Source organism: Arvicanthis niloticus, chromosome 9 (genome assembly GCF_011762505.2).
Source record: "Arvicanthis niloticus isolate mArvNil1 chromosome 9, mArvNil1.pat.X, whole genome shotgun sequence".
NCBI lineage: Eukaryota > Metazoa > Chordata > Mammalia > Rodentia > Muridae > Arvicanthis > Arvicanthis niloticus.
The window spans coordinates 35,780,323-35,807,682 of record NC_047666.1 but is presented as its reverse complement, the minus strand read 5'-3'; the positions used below and the strand labels follow the sequence as shown (position 1 = coordinate 35,807,682).

Sequence of the window (27,360 nt, the reverse complement as noted above, 5' to 3'; positions counted from 1 at the left end):
AGTTTAACTATGTAATCTGCCACAGAAGCTAATATCATTGACTTGTACACATGGCATGTCAGTAGCTTTCTCTTTCCATGGATAATAACTAGAAATAATCAACCCTATAATTGTGAAATGGTCACAATTTGATTTGAACCCTACTGTTCTTACAGTTTATTCAAATAAATTAGTAAATGTTTGAGCCAGATCTGAGTTTTTAAGAACAATCTAGAAAATTATCCTGCAGTTTTCTCTCTAAAATAATTCCAACAAATTTTAATAAATATGAGAGAGAAAGCAGTGGAAATCTAATAGGTGTGATCAAACATTTATTCAAAATAAATGTGCCAGGTATTATTTCAAGCCTAATACATAGATTAACCTGTCAATCCTCCAAATGACTCTATGTAGTAGGAGTATTAATCATGCTTGCTTTCTAGGAGAGAGGAAAGATGATGAAATAATGAACATTTTGCATAATAGCCTCCACAACAGAAAACCTTTAGGCTAAGGTTCAAAACCAGGCAGTGCTACACAGAGCACATTTCCCAGCCCTCTCTGTTGTCTGTTGAGAAGTTAAAACTCTTTTAGTAAATGTTATACAGGTATAAGAAAAGGTTTGTTGGCTCTTGAGCAAAATGATGGACAGTCTTTGATAGTTCATGAATTTTCACTGAACCAGGGTCTCAGCTACTTACAGACACACTGTCTATAGCTGTTGTTATGAGACAAGGTCACACTGATTAGAAGCAACAGATTAGAGGGCTCATAAACATACAATTATTCTATTCATTTTTAGTGTGTGTGGTATATGCATGTGTGTACACATAAATGTCCTGGGGCACTCATCCATGCATATGCATGTAGATGCTAGTGGCTGACCAGGTGTCTTTTTAAATCACTATCATAGCATTTGAGGCACTCTCTGAACTTAAGTTTGAACTGAATTTGAGACTCACTGAACCTAGAGCTTATTCTTTCAGCTGTCGTAACTAGCCAACAACCCCTGGGAATCCACATATCTCTCTTCTACAGTGTTTTCCATCCTTCATGTGTGTGCTGAGGTCCGCTCGAACCTTTATACTTGCACAGCCAGAATGTAACCCACTGAACTATCAGTCTAGATCCCAAATAATTATGAAATTCCACAGAAGTCTAGAAGCTGAAAAGCTATTCCCTTCGGTGGGTACAGAAAAAGGCAGGGCCTTGAATTCAGGTTAGTTGCTTAACAAGGTTCTCACCCAGAGGACTTGCTAATGATGGCACAGATGGGCACTAGCAGAGAGCTAGGGCTCTCTGTAGGCCATTCCAGAAAGCATTTGATTACATAAACACTATAGTCCTCTAATTCTCAGTGAGGTACCTCTGCATTGGCATGATCAAGGCTGAAGGGACCTCATCCAGCATCTTCTCCATTTCTTACTACAGAGGCCTTTTATCTTACTTTCCTGGGAATATTTTTTCCCAAATGTAGGGTATGCTTTACCTAAATATAGAGTATGCAAAGACCATATTTCATTTGTTTCCTGGTAAGAGTCAGTAAAGAGTCCCTCAGTCTTACCCTTGACTGAGACAAACCCAAAATTTCAGACCTAGTCTCAGTTTCTAGTTTCTATGACAAGCTGGTTTGAGAATACATCCTTCACTGGCTCTCTTACTTCCTGTACTTCTTCCTCACCTCCAACATATATTTTCTGTAACTCTCTCAAAAAACATATCCTTTGAGTTCTTAACTAAAGTTCTGTTCTGAAGAAAATAGAACTAAGGAATGTCAAGTTTTCTGGCAAAAAACACCAAGATCCAGAAAATTATAAAGGAAGCCCAGAGTCCTTAAGCTGGAAATTGATATTGTCAATATTTGAACTAGGAATATCTGCCTCCAAAGTCTACACTCTTAGCTAAACCCTTCCCTCAGAACAGCTATGTGTCAGTGTATCCAAGTGCGCATGCTCAGCTTCCTCTATGGAACAGGAACCTAGAAGAACATCAGGTCCATCTCTGAAAGCCTATTTGGGAGGGAAGAAAATTATTTCAGGAAAAAAACTAAACACACAGAATGCTCTCTCCATGTTCTTGATTACTCTCACCTAGGAAAGACAGGACTTTCTCTCATGGCAACACTTACTGTATCACTACCTGAGAGATGGGCAGAGGGACCATTCCTCCCACGAGTCATCCATGAAAATTGGCATCTATGCCCTCTCCTTGCCTCTGCTCCACTGACAACCCCAGGTGGAATATTCCCTTGAGCTCCACATAATCAGTTACCTTTCCAGGATGTCAAGATAGACATAAAGTCTCCACTCAGATTCTATTACTGACACCCAGAATTCATGTGTGCCCACTAACACAAATCATGCTTCTATTCCTTGTCTGTCTGGGGAAGCAGTGAGTCCATCACCCTTTTTCCTCTAAGGGATTAAAATAAAACAGGTGTATGATTGATACACAGCTGTCATTATTCTTCGTCCATGAGCCACCATAATGAAAGGTATTCAAATCATTTTGCTCATCACACATGCATACTGAACAAGAGGTTGTCCCTAAGGGGAAACATCCTCTCTCAACAGACCCCTCTGCCTTAGCCCTGCACCAGGCACTATAGGCAAAGGTAAGGGATTTATTTTCTCTGTATATTCTACATATTAAATAAAGAAAAGTAAGAGCATCGGTGGTCTTCTAAGGGGAAAGTAGGGGACTGAGGCACAGCTGTGACATACATTAGAGAGTATGAAATTGGTTCCCCTTGAATAGCACAGTGAAAAGTTCACCCAGAAGTATATGGCCTTCTTTCAGCCCACCTTCAAGATCTATGAATCCTGTATAAACGTGTCTTGCCCAGAACATTCTTATACTAACAGATATTATATTAATTAGTGTGAATTACTTGCTAACAAAGAATGAGAATATATATGATCAACAGAAATTAATTATTCAATTAATAACAATTGTAACTCATAAAGCAGGAAGGAATATAGGAGATCATTCTGAGATTTTTATTTTAAAAATTCTGTGATGCCTGGGTTTTTACTTGACTTTTATGTAATTCCATCTGCTTCTGTCTCTTGATGAAAAGATAGCTTATGTAACTTAGCCAATATTCCCCAGGGGCACCTAGCCAAATACACTCATCTACAGAATCTGAAAGGTCAGAGAGCAATTGAACTTCCATCTCCCATAAGAGAGCAATGGACTCAGAGCTCTGGAAGCTTCTGAATCCTCTAAGTCCTGTCACCTGTCACCAGCCACCAACCTTGGTAAATAGTCCCAGTACATCCTCACTCCCCATTGGAATAACCTAGGTGAGCATATGTCTGTTCCTTCTAACCAAATGGCTTAACCAACTCATTCCAATGCTACCTTAGAGAGATGTTTTCCATCTGGACAATTACATGGCACCCAAAGGAAAAAGCATCCATGACTTCATTCCAGAGAGGAACTCACCCTTCTTAGTTAAATGTAACTACTGTCACTCCTATAAGTTAGAGAAGCTTGTTTGCAATAAGCAATGGTCAGTGAAGAGCTCTGTGACCAGTCAAAGTGAAGAGACTAGTTGGACTATTGGGTACTCAGTCCTAAGGGAGATATCTATATTGCTCCATCCAAGAGAATATTGCAGAAGAAAGGTGGGAAGAATATATGAGCTGAAGGATGCAGAAAAGTGCTACGAAATGGCACCCTCCAGATTGTGGCACAGCTGTAGCACCCATGAACTCACAGCAGCAGTAGCTACCAGCTCATGACTTCATGAGACCGAGCCTACCAACACTTCACCATGGATGGGGGAGGGGCTCTTAAGGCCAGACCCCTCCCTGAGAGCTATAGGTAGTTTAATGGTTGTAGAAGGAGTAGGAAAAATGCTTAGCATACAAAAAAGCTGTTGGAAATCATTTGCTTGAGAGCCTCTTATACCAAAAGATAGCAGCGTCTCATTCACATCCAGAAGAAAGGACAATGGCTCTGACTGTAGGTGCTTAATAATAATGACATATATACACACCACAACTCACAAACCTTTAAGGGAATAAGAATAAGTGGAGAGAGCAGGTTCAACTACCTGAATATTACAATAATAGTTTTTCTTAGATACTGTAGAGGGGTAACTGAGGAACAAAACCTTTATATGAGTATTTGTTGAGTACAGTGCTATATTATAGTTCTCATAATATATAGTGGAAGTAGTATAATTTTAATAGTATTTTCTTTAAAATAATCAATATGCAGTACAGTCCCAATAGGTCAAGTGTTTGTGTTACGTCACAAGGCTATGAATTTGATTCCCAACACCAGAAAAATCTCAATATGCTGTGCATATGAGTACTTATAATAATATTTATAAAACTTAATATCATCAGGTTTAACCTTAGTGTACACAAAATATGGTGCCTGTACTGCATGGTCTACTTAGGATCTGGACTTAGTCTACCTTTATTCAAATCTTAGATCTGCCACTTGTTGGCTGTTTAGAAAACTAAGCTACTTAACCTCTCTGAACTTTGGTCTATTTATGAATTCAGTTGGTGTACCTTCCACACAGGGTGCTTTATGGATTAAATGGGTTTATCCATGTGCCATACTTATCATGATGCTTGAACACAGCAAGCCTTCTATCAATACTTATTGTCACCAAAGAAACAACATACTCAATATTGATCTTATCAGTAAGACAGTAAGACCCTAATGAACAATCTTGCTGGTTTATTTCTAAGATTCTTGTTCATAGCCAGCTGGTTGCTTTAAACATGATTTTAAATGTAGCATTGCAAACTGGGAAACACAGTTATGAGACAGTATTTCAATAATGAAGAGTTAAAAGTTGAAATCCAGTGTTTTCCAGAAACTACTAGAGCAATAATATTTTAAGGGGTCTGGTTAGCTAGAATTTTGGTTAGAGAGTAAATTATTTTATACTGATACAACCAGCCTCTAAAATATAACTTACTATTCCAGGCAATAGCAACAAACATTATCTTTACCTATATAAAAATATTCCATATGGTACAGAAACTAAATGGAGACATAGGTTTGCTTCAAATTCTGGAAGCCAAATGCCAAATTAACTATATTATTCTCAATACCTCAATTGAAAATAGAGTATCCTCAGTGGGAGTATGGCTTACATAAGCCATGGGGATAAAAGAAAATGAATTCCAGTTGATCTAAGAGGAGTGTAAACCTATTAAGACAAAGATGTCGCCAGCAGAAAAATGTAATTAAAACATGCCACTAGGCAAATTCCCCAAACTCAGTGATTATGACAGTATCCTAAAGTTGCTACTTCATATCACTAACAGTTCTTGGTGGCTTGTAATTCCAGCCACAGTTAGGACAGGCAAGATTTTCTCTCTAGAAGAGAGTTCCCCTTTGTTAATTTTAGCACTTGATTTTCAAATGAAGTACAGCTTGGAAAATAACAGAATAATGAGGGATGAGACAATAATCTAAAAACATACCCAGGAGAAGACTGATAAATACGGTTACCTGGGCCACACTTCCTTCTCCAGGACCCATGGTAGATGTCATCATTAACGAGGCTATTCTTTCTTAGAACTGTCTCAAAGTCATTATTTTCTTCAAGGCTGTAAGGTAAGAACTACCAAGCAAGTCTATGATGGGACTCAAGTCTCAAGATCAAATTCATTAGTCATGTGACTTGGAGTAGAAGTACGTGATCACACAAACTTTGGCAAGACCATATAACGTAGATAGTATTGGGAATGAGTCTAGTTTTACTCACCACATATATGATTGTCTGTAACACTTTTTGCCTTGGTCCTTCAATCATTTTGTCTTATCTTTTGCAGATAACTTGGTCGTTCATCTAACAGAAGAGCACAGCATCTGATGTCTCGGCATGGCTCATGCATGTGACTTTGTTTAGACAATGGGTTATGCACGCAAGGAATGAGGTGCCAGTTCTGAGCCTCAGTTCTTAAGACACCTCGTTTTTTATTTGGTCCTCTGCCTTGGAAATGGCAAGAGTTTTCTTCTTATGTCTCTTGTTCATCAGCCTGAACCAGACATGTGGAATTGTTCTGGCTCGCTGCACCCACAACTCAAAGCAGAACTATTGAGGTTCCGCTTACATAAGTGAAGCCTTCTTACCTAAGTTAACTAGCCCAGGTCAATAGAACTGTTCTTATCAATCTGTAGAAAATTGACACGAATAGTATGAAAATGTTCTTTTCCCTGAAAACGTGTGTGTGTGTGTGTGTGTGTGTGTGTGTGTGTGTGTGTGTGTGTGTGTATAAAATTACATGACAGTATCTGACTAATATACTCATGGTCACTGACAGAAATAATTACTCCCTGTGTCTATATCCCAAGCCCAATCACAGGAATTTTGCTACAACAGTATTTTTTTCCAGTTTTAGAAATAGAAAAGAGAGGGCTAGAAAACTTTTTTCGTTTTTCTAGTATCTAATAATAAATGGCTGCCGGTCTGTGATTTGAAGTTTGGTCCACTTTAACATTGCATGTTTTCTTCCTCCTTCTACTGGTAAGCAATACCTCACTGTACAGAAGTAGGACTTTTCTACAGAGAGTACGTCCATTTCTTGAAAGATCAAGGCTGGAATGAAGTTAGCAAGAGGAGAATAATAGGCAGTAAAATTAGGAAAGTGACCAGAAACTAGATCACCTAGACCTCTTGTTACTGTAAAGAGCTCTTATTTTACTATAAACAAAAGCTGAGCCTGATGGCATGTGTCTGTAATCCTTGGACTTGGGAGGCAAAGCAGGAGAATGGAGAATTCAACAGTAACCTGGTTACCATAAGAGATTAGACAAAAGCAAACACAAACATATACCCACAATGAAAGGAAAGGAATTTAGATGGTTTTTAACTCAGTGGATATTTTATAAGCACTTTGCAAGGTATGACAGTTTCAGTGGTGAGCTATAAAAGAATAGAAAGCCCTACCATTATTAAGTGTCCAAGCTAATTGAAAACTAAATATAAAAATAAAGCTGTTACAAGTGGGGGAAAAGAACATGCTACTTTAACAGTATAAACTAGGGGTGGGGCTGAATGAATGAAGAAAGAGGTAAAGTGACAGAAAGGACTCAAATTTCAGCCTAGAGAAATAACTCACTGGTTAGAACACGTAGTGCTCTTGCAGAGGCCCTGGGTTCAGTTCCCAGCACTTACAAGGTGGCTCGCAACTCCAACTTCAAAGAATCTAATGCCCCCTTCTGGTTTTTGGTGGCACTGCACACATGTGATATAATGTTATACTCAGGTGAAACCACCCATACATAAAAATAAAAATAAGTAAATCTTTCTTGAAAGGAAATAAGGAAGGTAGGAAGGAAAGAAGGAAGGAAGGAAGGAAAGAAGGAAGGAAGGAAGGAAGGAAGGAAGGAAGGAAGGAAGGAAGAAAAGGTAGGGACTCATATCTAAGGCTATCGGTGTGTGGTTAAACTGGTGCCAAAGTCGTCTTCTTTGTGGCTTTCAAGATCAGAGTCCTAAAATTAAGGTTCATCAATATTTTTGATTTTATATCTTAATAAAAAACATTACCTGAAATGATGGTGATGAGAATTTTAGGTAAGAAAGAGTGTGGATCTATGAAAGAGTTTTGTATGTGTCCTTTGGCAACAGCCTGTTTCCAAATCAATGCCATTATCAACAGCATAGAAAGACAGGTTCAAGCAAACAGCATCTAAGACATGCAATATCATCTAGGAAAAAATCCAGGAGAAAAAACAACTTGAATCTTGCCATGTGTCTTAGCCACTTTCAGAATTCAGGGGGAGGGGCAGAAAGAAGGCAAATCTTCAGTCTCACATTTAGATACCAGAGAAAAAGAACTCATAGAACTTCCTGTGAATGATGAACCCATTCTTTTGTAGTTTAGGCTATAATTAATTTTTTTCTAAAATAGTAAAAGTTTATGTTGTGTCTGGTGAGCCTTAATCATCTTTATTGGAAGCACTGATCTAAAGAAGTATTTTCATATTTCACCAAAACAAAAATGTCTTTGATAATGAATCTCTAGTTTTACTTATTTGAAAAGAATTTTTCAAGCAATTTAGCCTTAGTATTTTCAGTTAATTCTCTTATTGTTGATTGTATATTTGTTCAGATAGTGTTTCACTAAATTATCCAGACTTTTCTCTAACTCATTACGTAGCCCAGGATGGCTTCAAATGTCTGGTGATCCTTGGCCTCTTAGAGCTAGGATTAAAGGCATGTGTTCTCATACTTCATCTTTAATTAGTTCTCTAAAATAAAGCCTCTCACATCCCAAATAGGAGATAGTTGTAATATGAAGTTTTCACCAGAAAGTTTCTACCAGAAGTGAAAACTTCCACCAGAAGTTTTCTCATTGCTGCTCAGCCATTGAGTGAGCAGCATTTGTTGAAGAGGCAGACAATCAATGGTAAAAATTGTTTACACAAACTTGAGACAGGAGGTTCTAGACATAAACATTACAATGCTGTGCCTGGATTGAAACAAGTAAGAGGGCAGAGAAGTCAGCATTTACATAACACAAGGATAATCTTCACACAATGCACAAAAGCGTTATGTCCACAGAACCTAAAGGAACTTAAGTGACCTGGGTAGATATTTTAATTTTTTAGATAAGGTTTTATTAATCCCTTGAGAATTTTATACCATGTCTTTTGTTACATGTCCATGCATGTCAGCTCTCCTTCCCACTCTCTGAGCTCTCCCATCCCTCCTCAGTCAACTTTCACATTACTTTATTGTTCTTCTCTTCTCGTTGAGTAACGTTGGTCGTTGCCCAGTTAGTCTTGGTATTAGACACAAAACTAAGAAATTACAGAGAAGACAGTTTGAACAGCTCCCTCTCTCCTACCCCCAGTGTCACTTATTGGACTTCAAATAAATAATACAGGGGGCGCAGCCAACATGGAAGCAAAGGATAGTGTCTGCTAACTTTTCATGTGAAACAAACATACTTGCCTCATGCTCACACATAAAATCAGAACAGCACAATATTATTGATTTAAATGAGAATTAATTAGGTTTAGGAACTAGAACCAGACTTATTGGCAGCCGTAACTCTCACTCATAATAGAAGCTATTGACATTGATAACCTGCTAGGAAACATGGCCTCAAATTCGCAGCGATCTGCCTGCCTCTGCCTCCTGAATGCCAGGATTAAAGGCACATCACCACCACTGGGCTTACTTTTGGTTTTAAAGGCCAGAACTCTTCTCAGTAGAGCAACATGCCTCTATCATTACTGGACAAATTACTCACAAATATTTCCATGCTATTCTATAAACTGATTTTAATGAGTTCACTAATTTTTATATTTGTAATAAAAGCCCGATGTATTGATGATGAGATACTAGTGTAATTTTCAAAATAACATTTTATTTTCCAGAGTTGTTTAACCTATAAATCAGCAGAGAATGGGGACACTGAATCTTCATTTATGACAAACATGTCATAGGAAACAAATTTTCAAAAATGAAAACTATTCTGTTCTTTTACTCAAATAATTTTTATCTTATAAAAATTAGTTGGAGACATTAGTGTACATTGTACATGAGTACAGGAATGGTTCTGAATAACTAGTGCTTACTAACCTCTCCAGATGAGTCTTTCTTAAAGCTACTCAGTGGAGGGAAGCAATTATTTGGCTTATACTTCCAGGTTACAGGTCCATCATTTGACAGAAGTCAAGGCAAGATCTCAGGCGGGACTTGAAAGGCAGAAACCAAAGAGGAATACTGCTTTCCTGCTCACGTCACAGGGCCATAGTTAGTTAGCTTCTTATACAATTTAAGACCATCTGCCTAGTGATAGTACTACCCAGAGTAGGCTAGGCCCCTGTGCATCAGTTAACAATTAAGAAGATCCCCAGTGCCAATTTGATCTAGACAATTTCTCAACTGAGACACTCCTCTCAGATGGCTCTAGGATGTGTCATTTAAATTACAGATCAATTAAAGCTAACTAGGATAGTGTCTTACCCTTGGACTCTTCCTCCCTGCTTTTTTCTGTTTCCTGGGGCCCATGAGGTGATTAGTGTTGCTAACCCACCATGATACTGTACATAAAACCAGCCTATAGAAACAGGGCTAAAGTTGTGTGGTGACAGCCACTAGGCAAGAATTTGCCTCTTTCCATGTACAGACAAATTACTGTCCAGAAAAGGACACACATGCAGAATAGTCGACTGATTATATCTGCCTAGACAGAGTAATCAGCCCTTAATAATCCTGCATCACTAAGGTCTGTCAGATGACTCTGGCCAGAAGGCTGAAGATTTGATGCTCGAACGTTCGGTAGTATAGGGGCTTTTCAGGTGTTCAGCGGTCTCTATAAATTGGGCTAAGTTTTAGAAGCTATGCTTAGTGCTATCCCATCACTTCAGTTAACTCAGTCATTCTGGATTTCTGACGGGGGTTGAAGACCCATAGTCTCATAGCCATCCTGGCTATTTACTTTGAGAGAAAAGATCTGAGTAGATAGTTTCAGCTGACATTCATTCTAAAGTTAAAAAAAAAAAAAAAAAAAAAAAAAAAAGCCAGGATCAAAAAGTAAAGTGTTTAGTTAGAAGAGATGACAGAGGGTTCCTGGTTAGTCAACAAAATGATGGACTGGATATTAGGACTATCTTGTACCTCACTGGTACAATTAAGAATAAGTATGCTCTGAACTGTATTTTGAGAGAAAAGTTTTACTTTAACAGGAAGAGTGATATGTAGGAGGAGCTAAGTGGGAAGGGGTATTGAGAGGAAGAGATGGAGTAAGGAGAGAAGATGAAGGAGAGGAGAAGCTAGGTGAGTGAGAGAGAGAAAGAGAGAGGGGGGCATGGAGGCAGATGTTCACAGGTCTCCACCAGTCAAAGATAGTTTTTATATCTAGGTTGGGTATTGGGTTAACGTCTTCTGATTGAGCATTACCACAAACTTATAAATCCTTTGATTAACATTTTAAAAAAATTTTATAAAAGCAAAAAGGAAATGGGGGGCATGGGACAGGGGTTTTCTAGGGAGGGGAAATGGGGAAAGGGGATGTCATCTTAAATGTAAATAAAATATAAAAAAAAAAAAAAAAAAAAGAAAGAAACAGGGCTAAACAACCACAAGGAGAAACCACAATCCAAAATAAACACTTCTTTAAGATGCTTTATTTTGTCACTATAATGGAACATTATACCTCTGTGGCAAAAGAAGACACAGTCTTTGTAGGACATGTTCCTGGGTTCCCTACCATATTACTTCAGAAGTCTCTGTCTCCGCATAATGGGCATATGGAGTGCCTTGAGAACTTTCTATGTACATAAGCACATGGATTATGCTTAGCCTTCTCCTAGGGTAAGTCAGAAATGTGCAGTTAATACTCATGAGAACAGCTCACAGGCCAGTAACAAGCTAACATAATTGGTTTGTTTATTTCTTAAATGGGATACCTATGAGGCGTGTTCTGCATGGACCTCAGAAGGCTTAGCCCCTATTGTGCACATCAGTAATCTGTTTACTGATGCAAAATGTAGCAGTTGCCCTCTCTTCTCTGTCTCTTTCCAGACCCCCACTGGATCTCCTAGGATAACCACCGCTCCTATCAAATGAACTATCCAAACTCTTGTTTCAGAAAACATCTAAGGCAACCCATCTGTTCTCTGAAATATTGTTTAAAATAGTAGCAACGTGATTATCTATCATGGATATTTGTCAGATAAAATTCTATGGAATCGTTGAGTAGGAAGAGGTTGCAGAATAATAAAGACAGTCTCTTATCTGTTATAAATAAATGCTACACATACATATACACAACACACTCATACACTAGCATGGACTTTCTTTAGTGCATTAATTCTGCATGAAAACCTAGAAAATAAATCTCCCCATGGAAGTATTTAAAACCTAAAAGTCATTCAATGGCAGGTGAAGGAAAAGAAGCATGTTAATATGCAAAAACGAAAACAACTGTGCCCCTAATGCAATAAAATAGAACATATCCTGTCAACTAAACACAGACTAAACACAGAGCAAGGATGAGGATAACACAATCCCTGGTGACAAGAGCTTGAAATAAAACTGGGAAGGAAATTTTTGAAACAAAATCTGGTACAAGGCAAGTACTACATGAGTTTAAGATTTAGGAGTTGTCATCTAACTTGAAAAAAAATCATTCCAAACAAGATCAATGTATCTCATTTCTGAAAATACCAGATTATTTATTAAAGAAATTCTAAGAACTGAAGGTTAAATAAGAAATGTTACCAATTAGTGTGACCAAATAGCAAGACTTATTCAAACTAGCTTATTCAAAACTTCTCCAAGGTACTATGCTGGTTGTTTGTCTATTGATTCAAATTTTTTAACCTATAAGCAGTGATCTCTGTGTAATGTTTTTGATTTATTTATTTTTACTTTGTGCCTGTGAATCTTTGCCCTATACATATGCATGCCATGCATGCCTGGTACTTATAGAAGCCAGAGAAGGCCAGAGAGCTGTGAGCCACCATGTGGGTCTTAGGTATTTAGCCCCGGTCCTCTTCAAGAACAATGAGTTCCTCTTAAGCACTTGAGCCATCTCTTTACCCTCTCTGTGAAGTTTTTTAAAATAGATTTCAAAGACACCCTCTACTGTAAACAACACGTATTTCAAAAAAAGAAGAAGAAAGGAAGAAAAAGGAGGGAGGGAGAGAGAGAGAGAGGAGAGAGAGAGGAAAGAAAAAAAAGTCTGCTCCACTATAGATTCTATTTATCAACAATGCACAATAAAAGCATCATTCATTCATACAACCATCCATGCCAAGTTCTCATTAAAGTCTGTGTTGTGTGCAGTGTGCTGTGAGCTCCGTAGGAGGAGATTTGTAAACGAAACAAAGCCTTATGAACATCATTGCATGTGTGAAGATTTCCTGGTCTGGTCTGCCAAAGTTAGACTTTCTCAAAACATGACTAATAATTCCTTTGACACAAACCTTGGTGTTCAAAGGCTTTGATGATTTGCTGTTTGTCAGTTGTCTTCATGTGTATTATTTACTCAAGAAACTCTTTAGAAAATAAAGCAGAGGGGATATGTTTTGAACCGTGTGAGCTGTTGTTTTAGTGTATGACAGTGATGGTTCTGATAAAATATAACAAAGTAATTACTAGTCCAAACAAGGGTACATATGCTAAAAGTATTCCAGACAAAATCCAGCATTGTTCTGAAATTTGTTAATGGTATGATCAGTTGAGAATCTGTGTAATACAATAATTCGAATAACATCAAGCTTTTATGCAACATGTGCATAGTTGCTTCATGGTTTCCTTTGCCTTTCTTATCTTCAGGTAGAAACAATGACCCACATGATTTCCTTTGAGTTGCATTCCCATATACACAGAAACTGTAGAAAATAATTTCTCTTGCTCTGTTGTCCTGGCTGGCCTAAAAATGCTTAAAAATGATTAGCTTACATTGGGCCTCCGTCAGTAAAAATGCTGCTTTCCCTCCAGAGTCCTCTCTCCACCTTGCCTCTGGTGCAGGGCTTCTAAAATGCAAATCTTCCTGTGTCTCATCTCTGCCAATAACCATTAAAGAGCCCCTTCCACAAACCAGAGAAAAAGATTAAAATAGTTACAGGCTACTATTTCCCCCATTAAACCGAAAAATTGTTTTACTGAGTCCCATGGATGAACTGTAATCCCTTCCAAAATAGATTACTCCTTTATGGAGTAGAAGATTGTCACTGGGAAAAATTAAAACTGTAGTTTTAGAACATAATGTTAATACCTGGACTTTAAAAAGCAAAGAAAGAAGAAAGAAAGAAAGAAAGAAAGAAAGAAAGAAGAAAGAAAAGAAAGGAACTTTCAACCTTTCACATTGAAAGGATGGTCCTGTGGGCTGGGACAGTCATAGGAGATGCTCAGGCCCTGAGGTTCATCACTACAGATTTTAGATAGTACCATCCATTCTTTTGCTGTTATATAGTAGGGTCTACAATTTGGTCCTCACCTCCTTAGTGCCTCTCTGGAATGTATTCTTCTGTGTACTCCACCCTCCACAATGCTGCTGTCCCCAAATGTCTCCTAACACACTGCTGTCCCTGTTGTCTTGCTCATCCCTGTCCTCATTCCCTGTCTTGTGTTCTTCTCCTACCCTTCATTGTCTGGGTAAACACTTTGCTCACTCTTTAAGATAGCACAGTTCTACCATGTCTCTCAGTTCATCCTTGACCTGCCCTAGAGAAGTGGCTCATCACCTCCTCCTGAGTCTTGTCATTGCTCTGGTCACCACACTGTATCTAAGCAGCAAGTCTATCAGCTGCAAGAGAACACAGATTCCCAGAGAATTTGATTGGCTTTCCTTTGCTGCCTTTTGACTCAGGACTTAGCTCTTGGTAGGTTGTTAGATATGCTCAGTAAACAAATGATGGCACCAGCATAACTACAAACACACACACGTGCACACACACACACACACACACACACACAACACACGTGAAACTAAGTCCTACACAATTCTGTTAATCTTGAATGGCCACAGACCAGATTCTATTTATTGAATAAGTGATTTATTATAATTTTCGCGAGCTCGTGGACTTACTTTGACAAAGAGGGGAATTGTCCTTAACAACAATATTTGTTTTGGGGGATCAACAGTGTGACTGTTATGCTGTAAAGTTTACTAGGGAGCATTGGCCAGGATGAAGCAGGGCAGATAGATGAGTACAGATACATATTGTGGTACCTATGCACTAGCCTGACCTTACAGGGACTTACCAACCTGTACCTAATCATCACCTGCAGCAAACATGACACGTTTTTTTTAAAAAAATCATGGGCTCAGATGTACTTTTCCCCAAGTAAAATTGTAAAAAGGTTAAATAATAAGTGTCAAGCTCCCTGACATTAAGCAGATGATGAAATCAATAATAGATTTACAAATAATTTCATGAAATCAGTTTTAGATTACACTTACTGTTTTTCAAGTTACTTAACAATAGCCTTCATTCTTTTGGAGGAATCATTTTTGATGAACGTTTGCCTCATTGTCAGCCTCAGCACCAACGCCCTGGGGCATCACTATAGTATTTTGGACTATTCAGAATACTTCATATATGGAAACCCTGAAGAAGATGGTCTTGAGTCTGGCTTCTTTCACTTACCTAACGTCATGTATGGTGAATGTTTCAGTGTTTTGTCAGTCATTGTGTTTGCTGTTGCATTGTACAAATTCCCCATAGTTCACTGGCCTACTCACCTGTTAGAGGACGTTTGTAGCATCCTCAGTTCTTACTGTATTTGAATAAAACCTCAATTAAATAACTTTGCATGGTGTTACGTGAACATCAGTTACAGTTCCCTTGAGACAACACAAAGAAGGAACAACGGTGAACCATGTTATAAGTATCTAGTTAATTTGATAAGAAGCTGCCATACTGTCCCAGTTTCTGTGGCAAGAGTTTATTCTTATGTTGTTGTTTTATATCCTTTTATCAGTTGGCAGTAATCTGTATTTTTTTCTGTTCTAGTCAGTAGATCACTGAGAGGGAGATTTGATATTAGAGAATGGGATTTTGAATATGTAAGAATTATAATCCAACATGGAGCATAAGAGTTGCCAAGTTCAAGTGAGAACTTGCCTCAAAATTTTGTCTCTAATTGGAAAGAAAGTGGTTTGTGAATACATGCATCTCAATGGCAGAATCCTTGCCTAACATGTATAAATCTCTAGATCTAATCCTTAAGCACCTGAAAAACATCATTCAAGACATCCAAAAATAACGTAGTAAAGTATATTCCAATACAAGTGGAGGACCAGACTTTGGTTGTTAAGAGACATTAAGGACTTAATATCAAGAAAAACACAAGGAACTGCCAAGGCTTGGGTTGAGAAGGAACAGAATGGACGGTTATGAATAAACAGAAGGTATGTGCAAAGGGAGAAAGGACCCTCAAAATTGCTAGTAAGAAAGAGTAGTCACTAGACGAGTATGGCCACAGATAGGACTGGGTAACACACCCTAGGAAAAAGGAGCTCTAGTTACAGTCCATAAATCAGAAGGAATCTTGCTTTTCCAAAAATCATACAATGGGGAGATGAGCAGTCAATAGGGCAATGTTTCCCAACCTTCCTCATGCTTCGATGCTTTACTGTTCCTCATGTTGTGGTGATCCCGGCCATAAACTACAAGTTTGCTACTGTTGTGAACCATAATGTAAATATCGGTGCTTTCCTACAGTCTTAGGCGAACCCTGCAGAAGGGTTGTTCAAGCTTCAAAGGGGTCACAATCCACAGGTTGAGAACTGCTGGGATAGGGGGAAATTAATGGCTGCTGCTTCAACACCCTTCTCTGTAAATGTTTAACAGATGCCCGAAAGGGAAGCTCTTCAGAGAGAACTGAAGAGCCTTTGGGAGGCAAGTCCCCAAGATATCACTAACCTAGGTGCCTCTACAAGGCAGAGTATACAAGCAACTAGAAGACAACCTATTTTATGCTGCATTTTAATTTCCTCTACTGTGATAGTATCAGGCATTTCCAGTTTACATATTTACCTGATCATTCATACAAAAAAAATTGATGTTTTCTTCAGTCCACAAATGTATGAATTTCTCTTTCTCTGTCATTTCAGATAGACAGAAAACGGAGACTCCTAGGCTCAGTGTCCTGGCATATAAAGTGTTAATACTTGCCATGTGAGGCCCTGAAAGACTGATAACAACTTCCTTGTCTTCAACTCAAAATAAATAAATAAATAAATAAATAATAAAATAAAATGGCATGAACTAAAATCAGAAAGCATCATTTTATGAAGAAATTTTTTTACTCTCTCCCTGTGTGTTGGAGGAGTGTACATGTGTGTGTATTGGAGGAGTGTCACGTGTGTGTGTGTTGTTGTGTGTGTGTGTGTGTGTGTGTGTGTACTTACTATAGTGCTCACAGAAATCAGAGAACAACATCATATGTTGGTACTCCTCTTTCTCCTCATTTGATACAGAGTCTCTCTTTTCTCCCTTTCTCCATGCATATGCCAGGTTAGCTGGTCTGTGAGCTTCTAGGAATCCTCCTGTCTCCACCTCCCACCTTACTGTAAGCACGGCTGAGACTACAGACATGTGCTATTACATCTGTTTTCAAATCTGAAGGTCTAAGTACAGGTACATTTGCATGAAAAACATCTTATCCTTTTAGCCATCTCCCCAACCTAAGAACCTCTTAGAGGCCTACTACAAAAAGCTAGACCAGAATACAGTCACATTTCAGAGCACATGGTGAGAAATCGGACAGTTTGAATACAAACTTGATTCAATTACTTGCTAGGCTTCTTACTAATAGTTTCAGGAAAGGTGAACTACTTCATGGTCTCTCTTAGATTAAAGTGATCAATAGAACTGATGTTCATATAGGTTTATATAATGAGTGAATGTATATCAGGGATGATAAATAAATATGGATAGGCAAGAATATTCATATGTGGACCACAAGTGCTGCTATCATCTGTTTACTACTTTCAAATTTATTACCGTGAGTAACAGAGTCCTACCATCTACCAAGGAAAGGAAGCACTCAAAAGGACCCAAATTCTATTCCTCTTAATTCTGATGCTTCCTTTTCTTTATTCTATAGTGTTTTATTTAGTTAGTTCAGTCTATAAGTAAGCCATATGCACAAAAGTAGCTACAGGTTAGCAAGAATGCAATACCACACACCTATCAAAGACACCACTGTGTCACATATCAAAGGTGAGCTGTCATGTCACAATAAATACCTGTGCTTCTGTGAGTGAGAAATATTGCCTTTCTTGTCATTAGTATGATCAAGTTCTTATTTGTTTTACTGCTATATTTCACTTCTCTTCTTTTAAACAACCTGATCTGAAAGAACACTGCACTCTTAACTGAACAATGATATGTGAACTCAACATGGCGTCTATCTATGCATAGGGACATTAAAAACTATATTTTCAACATTTATAAGCTGAAAAGGCTGTCTGTAATAAACATATTTGAATAGCAGACGTAGTCTAATTCCCTTTCTACAGAGAATAATGTTTTCTTCTGCTTGGGAAAATACGTTATATGCTATTTTTCTTTTTATCCATTCCTTAAGAAGAAAGCATCCAACATAGGTTTGATCCAGCATTCATGAAGCTAATATTTGTCATATCATATTCACTTATCTACATAGAAAAAATGTTGTGTTATCAGAGGGAGCATTGGATTTGTATATAAATTTTTTAAAAGGAGCAATGGCTGACATAAAATTGCAGAGTAAATGTCAACATCAGAGTTAAAACATGTGCATCATACACAGTTTTTTAAAAAAATAAAACAAGATAACAGAGAAAAGTAAAACTCTCATGATCCAATATTTGGAAAAGAAGGACACAGAGAGGAGGTGAGCCTGAGGTGGAATGTTCCAGATATGTCAGTGTGGAAAGTCAACGTTCGTCATCCCAGCTGTGAGGACAGAGGAAGGTGAAGATGAGAACATCTGACCAGGACTGTCAAAAAGGAAAGAGAGTCTGAAAGTTCCCAGACAGGACAAATGGGAGCCCACACTGTCATCCAAGGAACTAGCAACTAGGTCAATGGGAAAATGCAGAAAATTACTAGGGGGGCGTTATCTATTTTCATCAAAAATTGAAGGCATTTGACCACTTTTTCATTATTGTGAAGTGTTTTCACAACTAGACATTACCTTTTCTAAACAACTTGGCAAGTATATATATTTTCTATTGTGACCATATAAAAATAAAGGTTTCTTTTTTCCTCTGACTCAATTTTGGTAGAAATATACAGGATGTTGTTATATGGAGGGAAGGGAAGGGAAGGGAAGGGAAGGGAAGGGAAGGGAAGGGAAGGGAAGGGAAGGGAAGGGAAGGGAAGGGTAGGGAAGGGGAAGGGAGGGGAGGGGAGGGGAGGGAAGGGAAGGGAAGAAAAGAAAAGGAAAGAAATGATGGATTGGCAGGCTTGATAGAAAAAAACAAGAGCGGGTGGAAGAAAATGGAAGGTCAGTACAAATAACAATTAATTTATGTTCAGAGTTAGTCATCTGTAGCCCCCAGGTCCTGCATCTGTCAATCAAATCAAACATGAGAAGAAGAAAATGGGGACAAAAAAAGAGGAGGAGGAGAAGGAGGAAGAGGAAGAAGAAGAAGAAGAAGAAGAAGAAGAAGAAGAAGAAGAAGAGGAGGAGGAGGAGAAGGAGGAGGAGGAAGAGGAGAAAGAGGAGGAGGAGAAGGAGGAGGAGGAGGAGGAGGAGGAGAAGGAGGAGAAGGAGGAGAAGGAGAAGCAATAGAAAAGTATAAACTGTAAAATACAGTCTAACAATTATTTATGTACACAAGTACTACATATTTATACCGGTTATTAGGGTTCCCAGAAATAGCTTAAAGTACATAGGAGGATTGTGTGCAAATGCTGCCCCATTCTATATAAGGGTATTTGTGGGTATCCTAAAATTATTATCCCTAAACTACCAAAGGAGGATCATGAGAACAACCTCACAATCTACTGAGTACATAGGTCCTGAGAAAATCTTCTCATCTTACTGAGTAGGTTGGCATAACTGGGAAGCTCAAGAAGAGTAGTTTTCTGTATTAAACAAATGACCTGGTGTCCTCCTTATAGACAGGAAAGCTGACAGCCAGGGAGAGCAAGGATGACTGGAGACTGGACAAAGGAAGAGTTAGGTGGTTGGGAAAGGAGGCGTGTGGGGGTTAGAGGAAGATGGATGGGCATATGCGAGCGCTGGAAGCACTGAGACTTAGTAACGAGAATTCTAACAAATTCATGTTTTCTCTACCATATGCCATTTCCTGTGTCCTACCTCTGCAAGACTGTGTGAGCCAAAGGCCACTTATAACTTGACACTTTTGTGATCCCATTTTTCCCACATGCTACTGGGATCAGATGGGCTTATGAGCACGGGGACAAAAGGAAAGGAAAAATAAGGAATAAATAATTCTAAAGAAGGCTTGGGTAATCCTCTGCAGTTCATCATGTTAGCACCTCTCTCTCTCCCTGTGCGTTAGTGCACTCACTTACCTAGAGGGCATCTCTGTCTACTCCTTGGCTCACTGTAGCAGAAAAAGGAAGGTGAGAGTTTCAACTGATGCTCTCACACAGACCAGAAAGGCTCTTGATTTGTTTCCAAGAAGACAACACAGCTAAAACCCAAACAGTTTGGAAAGACTCGAAAGACATGAGCCCAAGGCTTAAGACGTAAAACATGAGGCAATCTCAGAGAAACTATAAATACTGAGACTCAGATTCCAGCATGGCCAATGAATAAATAAGTAAATAAGCCCTGCAGGCTTGAGAAGAAATATCTATAAGAAGATTCAATAGGTATAATTTAGAGATTAAGTCTAAGAACCACGTCCCTCTGATTCTGGCTCGAGCTTATCTCAATAGGATATGTTCCAAGCAGTATGTACATTAGAAATGAAAACAGAAGCCACAGGAAGTACAATAGAAGATAGAAGTCATCAGTCTAACCTCCTGAGTAACGCAGCATAGCTCTGTGTTACTAGGGGTTCAGAGATGGATGTTTACACAGTGAGTTGGTCATGTTAACTTTTTTAAACAAAACTTTCTGACTTTCCTTCTCCCTTACTCACCATCCTTTTCCATTACCGACCGTTGTACACTAGCTGCTGATTTTATGACTAGTCTACTGCCCAGGAACAACTCGACAAATGAAAATGACTATCTTTATTTGTCTTGCAGACTGTTACTCTGCCATCTCCTCCACAAAGGAGGCTTTCCCTGGCTCCTCTAGGTCACCATCATTATTCTTTCGTATTCCTCACACCTTCAGCACCAGCTCCTCCCTGCTTTACATCCCTCTTCATTTGTGAGCATTGCCTACAGTTTCATGACTGCTCTGGAGTTAAAGTAGACCTTTATTCATCTTTTCCAGCACCCACCAGTATATCCCACAGAAACAATCTGTGGATGAAATAAGAATCCAGATGGGACATAAAATTTGTCACCAGGCATCCTACAAGGAAATTACTTCCACATCAGTCTCTCAATATGGATAATTTTAGGCCTTAGTCCATACTGAATATTTATCTTCCTCCAATAATAATTGTATTAAGATATTCCCAGCTAAGACCTACAAGTTTCTATTCTTAAATAAGAAACCTTTTTGGGAAAAAGAAATACTGAAAATTTAAAAAAAAATAGATCTTAGCTGTCATAGGAAGCAATTTCAACACTCAAGTGATGTAATACAGTCAATAGCCCCAGAGGACTTTAGGAACTTGACTGTCTCTGAAGCTGTGGCATCACTTTTGCTGGTGCAATTATTTCTGGTATTGAAGCTCAGCTTATATCCATAAAATTCATATAGTGCAAGAGCTGATTCATGGTCTCTCTGAAGCCTCTAAAGAGGGGGCATTCGTTCTATTCCTAAACAGAATAAATTTCAGTCTAGGGTTGCTATTGGAAGTGGACAATCAGTATCTCATTTAGGAAAGCTCTTGGGCGAAATGTACAATATAAAAGATGGATGACTTAAAATACCATTAAGCATGGACTGGTCAAAACTTATTTTATCTTTATAGCTTGTTTTACTGATAGGACATTACTGTTGGCCATTATTAATAACACTCTCCATCTTATTTCTAGTTATATCCATTCTTTTGACATTTTAACTATATTCTTTTATTTCTTCATCTTACAGAACATCAAGTTAGCTTTCTGAGATGTTTAATTAGAAGAATAAAGAGGGCCTTTGGTGTCTGGCCTCATAGAAAGTAGAAGAGTTAGTTCTCCTGAAGTTCTCATCACATGGCTTTCAGAGACTTGAAGCATGACCAGGGGGGACTATCAAGATGGCCATTTAATCTTGCTAAATTTACTTAATTTAAATTTTCAAACTGATGTTTAGTTTTCATAGAGGAAAACTTTTAAATATAATTAGAATAATTTGAATGTGTGACTAGATCTTGTTCAACTATACATTTCATAAACTCTAAATGCAGATCAAGAATTTATGGTAAATCCTGACTGTATGCGGGCTAACATATTGCCAGCACAAGACCAGACATCAAGCAATTGTGAAGAAAAAGCAAAGTAAAACAACTTTTGAAATTATTTTATATTGCTCATGACAACATTCATGGTCATTTTAATGGACGGAATAATTCTGATCTTCCAAACAATATGTCCATGTTTCCTGACTCTAGTTCTAACACATAGAAAGAACCTATGACTGTAACTTCACACAGTGAGTAAATATTACCATGCAGGGCCAAGAGAAAGAAAAAAAAACAAAAACAAAAAACAGTGATTATAAATTTTGAAGAAGAGCTTATCTTGGATTAGGCAGTCTTAAATCCAAAGACAAGTATCTTACAAGTGAGAACAAGGGAGGTGTGATAGAAGGCAGAGGAAGAGGCAGCATGATCACAGTGATGTGGCCACGACCGTTAGAGATTCCCAACAACCAAAGGATAGCAATCCTGGAGACAGTGATGCCTAAGCCCAGCTTCTCTATGACTGTGAGATTACATACTTCTAGTGCTTTAAGCAGTCAAGTATATGGTAACTTGTCATCAGCAGGCACAGGGAAAAGATTAAAACTAGTATTTTGAATATGTTGAATAAATGATAATATTCTAGTTGCAATATGTTTAACTTTTTACAAATGTGTTTTTTTAGAAAATTGTGTTGTATGTGACTCACATTGTATTTTTTTTTGCACTTCCTCATTCTGTAATGAATTATTTGACAGGATCATTTAAGGCATTTTTCCTGAAATTCCTATCTCTAACATCATATGTGTAAGCAACAACTTGAACCTATTGTTCTCCATGTGTGTTGTTTACATGCCTGTGCATGTGTGTGCATGTGAGTGCATGTGTGTATGTGTGTGTGTGTGTGTGTGTGTGTGTTTACTCACACATAGATGTGTTCAGGCACACTCGCATGGCTATGTGACATACAGATGTCAACCACAGATACTTTGCTCAATTGCTCTCTACCTTGTATTTTAAACAGGGTCTCCCAAGGAACTTTTAACCTGAATAATTTGTTAGACTAGCTGGCTAGCAAGCCCCAGGAATCTTTCTAGCTCCACTCTTCCAATGTTGACTAATAGACATGTAGTATACCTTCTCTTTCATGTGGGTGCTGGGATCCAAACGCAGGTCCTCTTAATTACATGACAATCACAGTATCTTCCACTCCACCCCACCCCCCACACAAAATGATAAAGTCCTCACATGCCACCAGCAGTTTTGGAGCATGGTAAATTTTCCATTCATGCTTAGGAATTAATGTATTAACTATTAACATACAGATTTCTTTATTCATTCAAAATCATTAAGCTGAGAATTCAGTGGTTTGAAAAAGTATTAACACTTTTGACAGTTTCTAGTGAGAGAAAATGAAGGTTGAAACCTAATGAGATAGAAAGGAACAGGAACAAACCCAGAGTCCACACTTGGATCCAAACAGCCAGCTGTGAAAGCAGAGACAGAAAGAAACATGATGTCTGTGTGGCATGTGTGAAAAAGACCTTCGGGTCTTCACTAATGGAGAACTCAATAGGAGTTGGCAGGGCGATACAATGACCAATGTAGCTATGTGGACATTTCTGCTGTGAAATAAAAGTCAGGATAACATAGCAACAGTGCTGTACTAGTCCACAATTGTCCCATATCACATGATGGACAAACTAGCCTGACCAAGGGTGGAGTCAAGACAGAGACATTGACTCATCATCTCTGAATAGCCTTCTCTAGATGACACCATGACTGTTTAACCGCCCATAAACTTAAAGTTAACTCACCTCATCTTCCATAGCTCCAAAGTAAATGTGAAAGAGGGATTGGTCCAGCCAGTGACATTCCATTGGAGAAAATGATGTTCCCTTTGCCAACTGCTATGAAGTTCAACTAGCACTCTAGGACAGGCCCCATGTCCAATAGTTAACTAACACAAAATAAACTCTGTGCTTGTGTGTTGTTTATTGGTGTTTTGGTTTGTCTCAGAAATTTTTGTTTTAATCAGTTAGTTTTGTTTTTCTTTTTATGATTTTTATTTTGTGGTTATTTCCAAAGGGGGGGGAGAGAGAGAGAGAGGAGAGAGGATGGGTAGGGAGGTTGAGAGGAGTTGGAACTGTGGGAGGAAAAAACATATCAAAATATATTCTATGGAAAAAAAACTTTAAATAAAAAGAGAACAGATCTACTTTGAGCTATCAAACACAGAACCAGTCTATCCCAAAAGGTGATGAACTCCTCATATCTCAGAAGAGATGTTCATGAAGTACTTATATAAGAGCCAGGAAATCGTACTTTTTTCCTTAAGAATGGCATCCCAAGAGAGAGATGGTGTATCACTTCCATAAAGAAGACACATCCATGCCAGCGTGCCACAGAGTAGTAAGGAACACACACTAGAATCAGACCAGCAAGCCACCACGCAGCACGCACTAAAGTCAGTTCAATATGCTACATGGAGTGAGGAGCAGAGACTAGAATCAGACCGTGTTTTAATTCTAGGAAACTGGAAATTAAGGTACTAAAAGTCTCTACCCCTTTGACTATTGTCAAGATTCAATAGCAAGGATGGTATTGGTAGGAGCATATACAGTATCATCGTTCAACATGTGACAATGCTGCATGGTATGTAGACACCATTATATTAGAAGAAAAAAAACATTCACAGAACCAAATTTCTCTTTAAAACTTCTAGAGAAGTTTTATGTTTATAACCTTCTCCTTTGGATTTCTCTTAGAGAACTGAGGAAAATGAACTCTCCCTGAGTAGGGATGACTTGGTAGCACACGGGCTATAATCAGGCTAGAAACACATGTTCCAAATCCTGATCCTTTTATGCCAGTTAAACACACTCACAAGCATTTGGTCTTGGGCTAAAACATATATTACCCCTGGTGACTAGCAATGGCATATCAGTCTAGGGTCCGAACCACAAAAATAGGGGAAGGTATTTCTTTTTCTGCAAAGAGCTGAAGGCAAGGGTTGGGGGGACCTGTAGTACTAATTAAATATTGTTAATAAAAAACACAGGGAAAGGCTTTCACATGACGAGATGCTAAAATTTCTTTTCTTCATTGATTTGCTTAACAAATATTTAAAGGACTTATTTTTCAGCACGTGGTTTATCAAGTGTTCAAAAACAATAGAACCAAGGCCCTTGTGTAGCTCACAGTTTAGAGGAGACAGACAAACATGAGCATAAGGGAGTTACAGTAAGTTCACAGTAGCAAGTGCTACTGCCAACAAAAACAGGAGAGCCTGGAGGATGGAGAAATCAGAAATCCATAAAGATGCCTATAGGAACACAGGTCTATGCCAGGCCAAGCAACAAAACAAAGAGTGAGGAGGAGGATACGCATCACATAGATATGTGAGAGACTGTGTTCCAGGTGCAGCAAAGGCTCATGGGCACAGGTGCGTATCTGTCTTTCAAAGGAAAACAGGAAGGCCTTTGTGGGTAAGGAAATATCAACAAAGAAGAGAATGCTTGTCAGTAATAATGGGTCATGAGTTTGGGGTATATCATGTAGGATTCATCGTAAGAACTGTGGCTATTACCTTGAGAGAAATACAAAAGCCAGAGTGTGGATTGATAATAAATTAAAATGAAGTCCAACTACGTCTCTGCGGCTGGAAAGAGAAGAAAGTAAGAGGTTACCAACTGCTTCTGCCACCATCTACCTTAGAGGACATAATAACCAGCTGGAGAGGTGCGGAGACGTGACCAGAGTCTAGATGTATCATGATTTTTGGGAGAGCAATCCCACTGGTAAAGTCAATATGAAATCTGAGAAAAAGACCAGAGCTGAGAGCAATGCTAAGGTGTTGGTGTAAGCAATAGAGAGGTGGATTTACCGTTCACTGTGATAAAGAGAACTATGAATGAAAGCAGGTCTAGTGGACACAATATGAAATTTGGGAGAAAAGCCCAGAACTGAAAGTGATGCTAAGGTGTTGGTGTAAGCAATAGGAAGGTTTGGGTTATATCACTGTGATAAAGAAAGCTATGAGTGGAAACAGGCCAGAGACAACTCAGCTTCATGACTTAAAGACTCTTGTCTAGGTCAGACAAAGGAAACATCCCAAATCTCAGCGGCACACCTCAAAACAGCATGGCAGAGGACCCATGAGTGAGTCAACAATCACTTGGCAGGGAATAATTTGAGGCAAACAAGGGATCTAATGAAAGCCTTAGTCTGGATGGTTGCTACGGTAATTCTCGTCCCTGACTAAAATACAGTTTTATAATACCTTAACAACATATGATGCAGTGTGTGTGTGTGTGTGTGTGTGTGTGTGTGTGTGTGTGGTATTCTAGTCTAGAGAGGCTTTTAAAGTTCTGACAAAAATAATTGCCTCTGCTGACTTCCACTCTGAGGGTACAGGTCAGATATTAAAGTCACGTTTCATACAGCTAACCTGGCAAGCAAATGTCATCTTCTTAAACCGTCTACAGAAAAATGGCACTTGGCAATGACATTTGTGACACATAGAAGTGTTGGCAGAGCAGACCAGTGTTCCTGTTTTTAATTTTTAATTTTCCTCCTTTAGCTTCACAGTGGCGAATTTCAGCTCTTTCAGATCTACCCATGAGCACTGAATTCTTTTTTTAAGGTAATAAGGAAAAACTCATGTTAGTTTAAATAAGAGTTCTCCCAAAAGCCTGACTCTCCCCCCAACAACTTTCCTTCAGTGTAGGTCACCATGCATTATGAGAACACTTAGTTACAGGAAGGAGGCGAGGAATAATATTGCCATACTCCTAGGGTTTGAAAATAAGTCATTTAGCACCTAAAATTGCAATGTTCTCTGCTATCGCCGTTTTTCCTAGCTTCATTAATTTTTTTTCTTCCCAAGTCAGCATCCACTCTTACAAGCCTCTGTCTCCTGCTGTCATCAAAGCATTTGCATGCATTAATCCATGACACATGGGTGCATTTGATCCATAACTGATTCTCTGCCTGCCAACCAGGAAGAAACACAGTTCTAGAAATGAAAATAAGGAGATTTAAATAAAAAAATTACCCAGGAGGACAGAAAAAAAATACCTCCTTGCTAATGCACACCCTATCCCAATTTTCTCTAAAATGAACAGGCACATTCTAGATGGTGTGGTACTGAGTGCTTTGACCTTTGAGACCTGGATAGGAAATTTTCCTTGAACTGGACATCAGTTTGCAGACTACACTCTATCCAATTAGGAGGAAGAAGGAGGGGAACATAAAGAGTAAGCAAGCAAACGCATGACAGGTCTGTAATAGGAAAGAAATGCAAGGGACTGAAGAACAGGAATACACATGGCCTTTTTCAGGCCTTTCCTCACCTTCATGCCAAGGGGAAGGTGGACCACACTTAAAAGTCAGCTCTATGAGAATAAAGACAAAATGGTCCAGGGATGTGGGTTTTGGTGTTGATCTGGATTCACTAACTAAA

At 38.6% G+C, this 27,360-nt stretch overlaps 1 protein-coding gene across 1 annotated transcript in view; it reads right to left on the bottom strand.

Annotated features, from left to right (window-relative positions):
* Positions 1-27,360, bottom strand: part of Tafa1 (TAFA chemokine like family member 1) — a 479,506-nt gene that overhangs the window by 432,671 nt on the left and 19,475 nt on the right.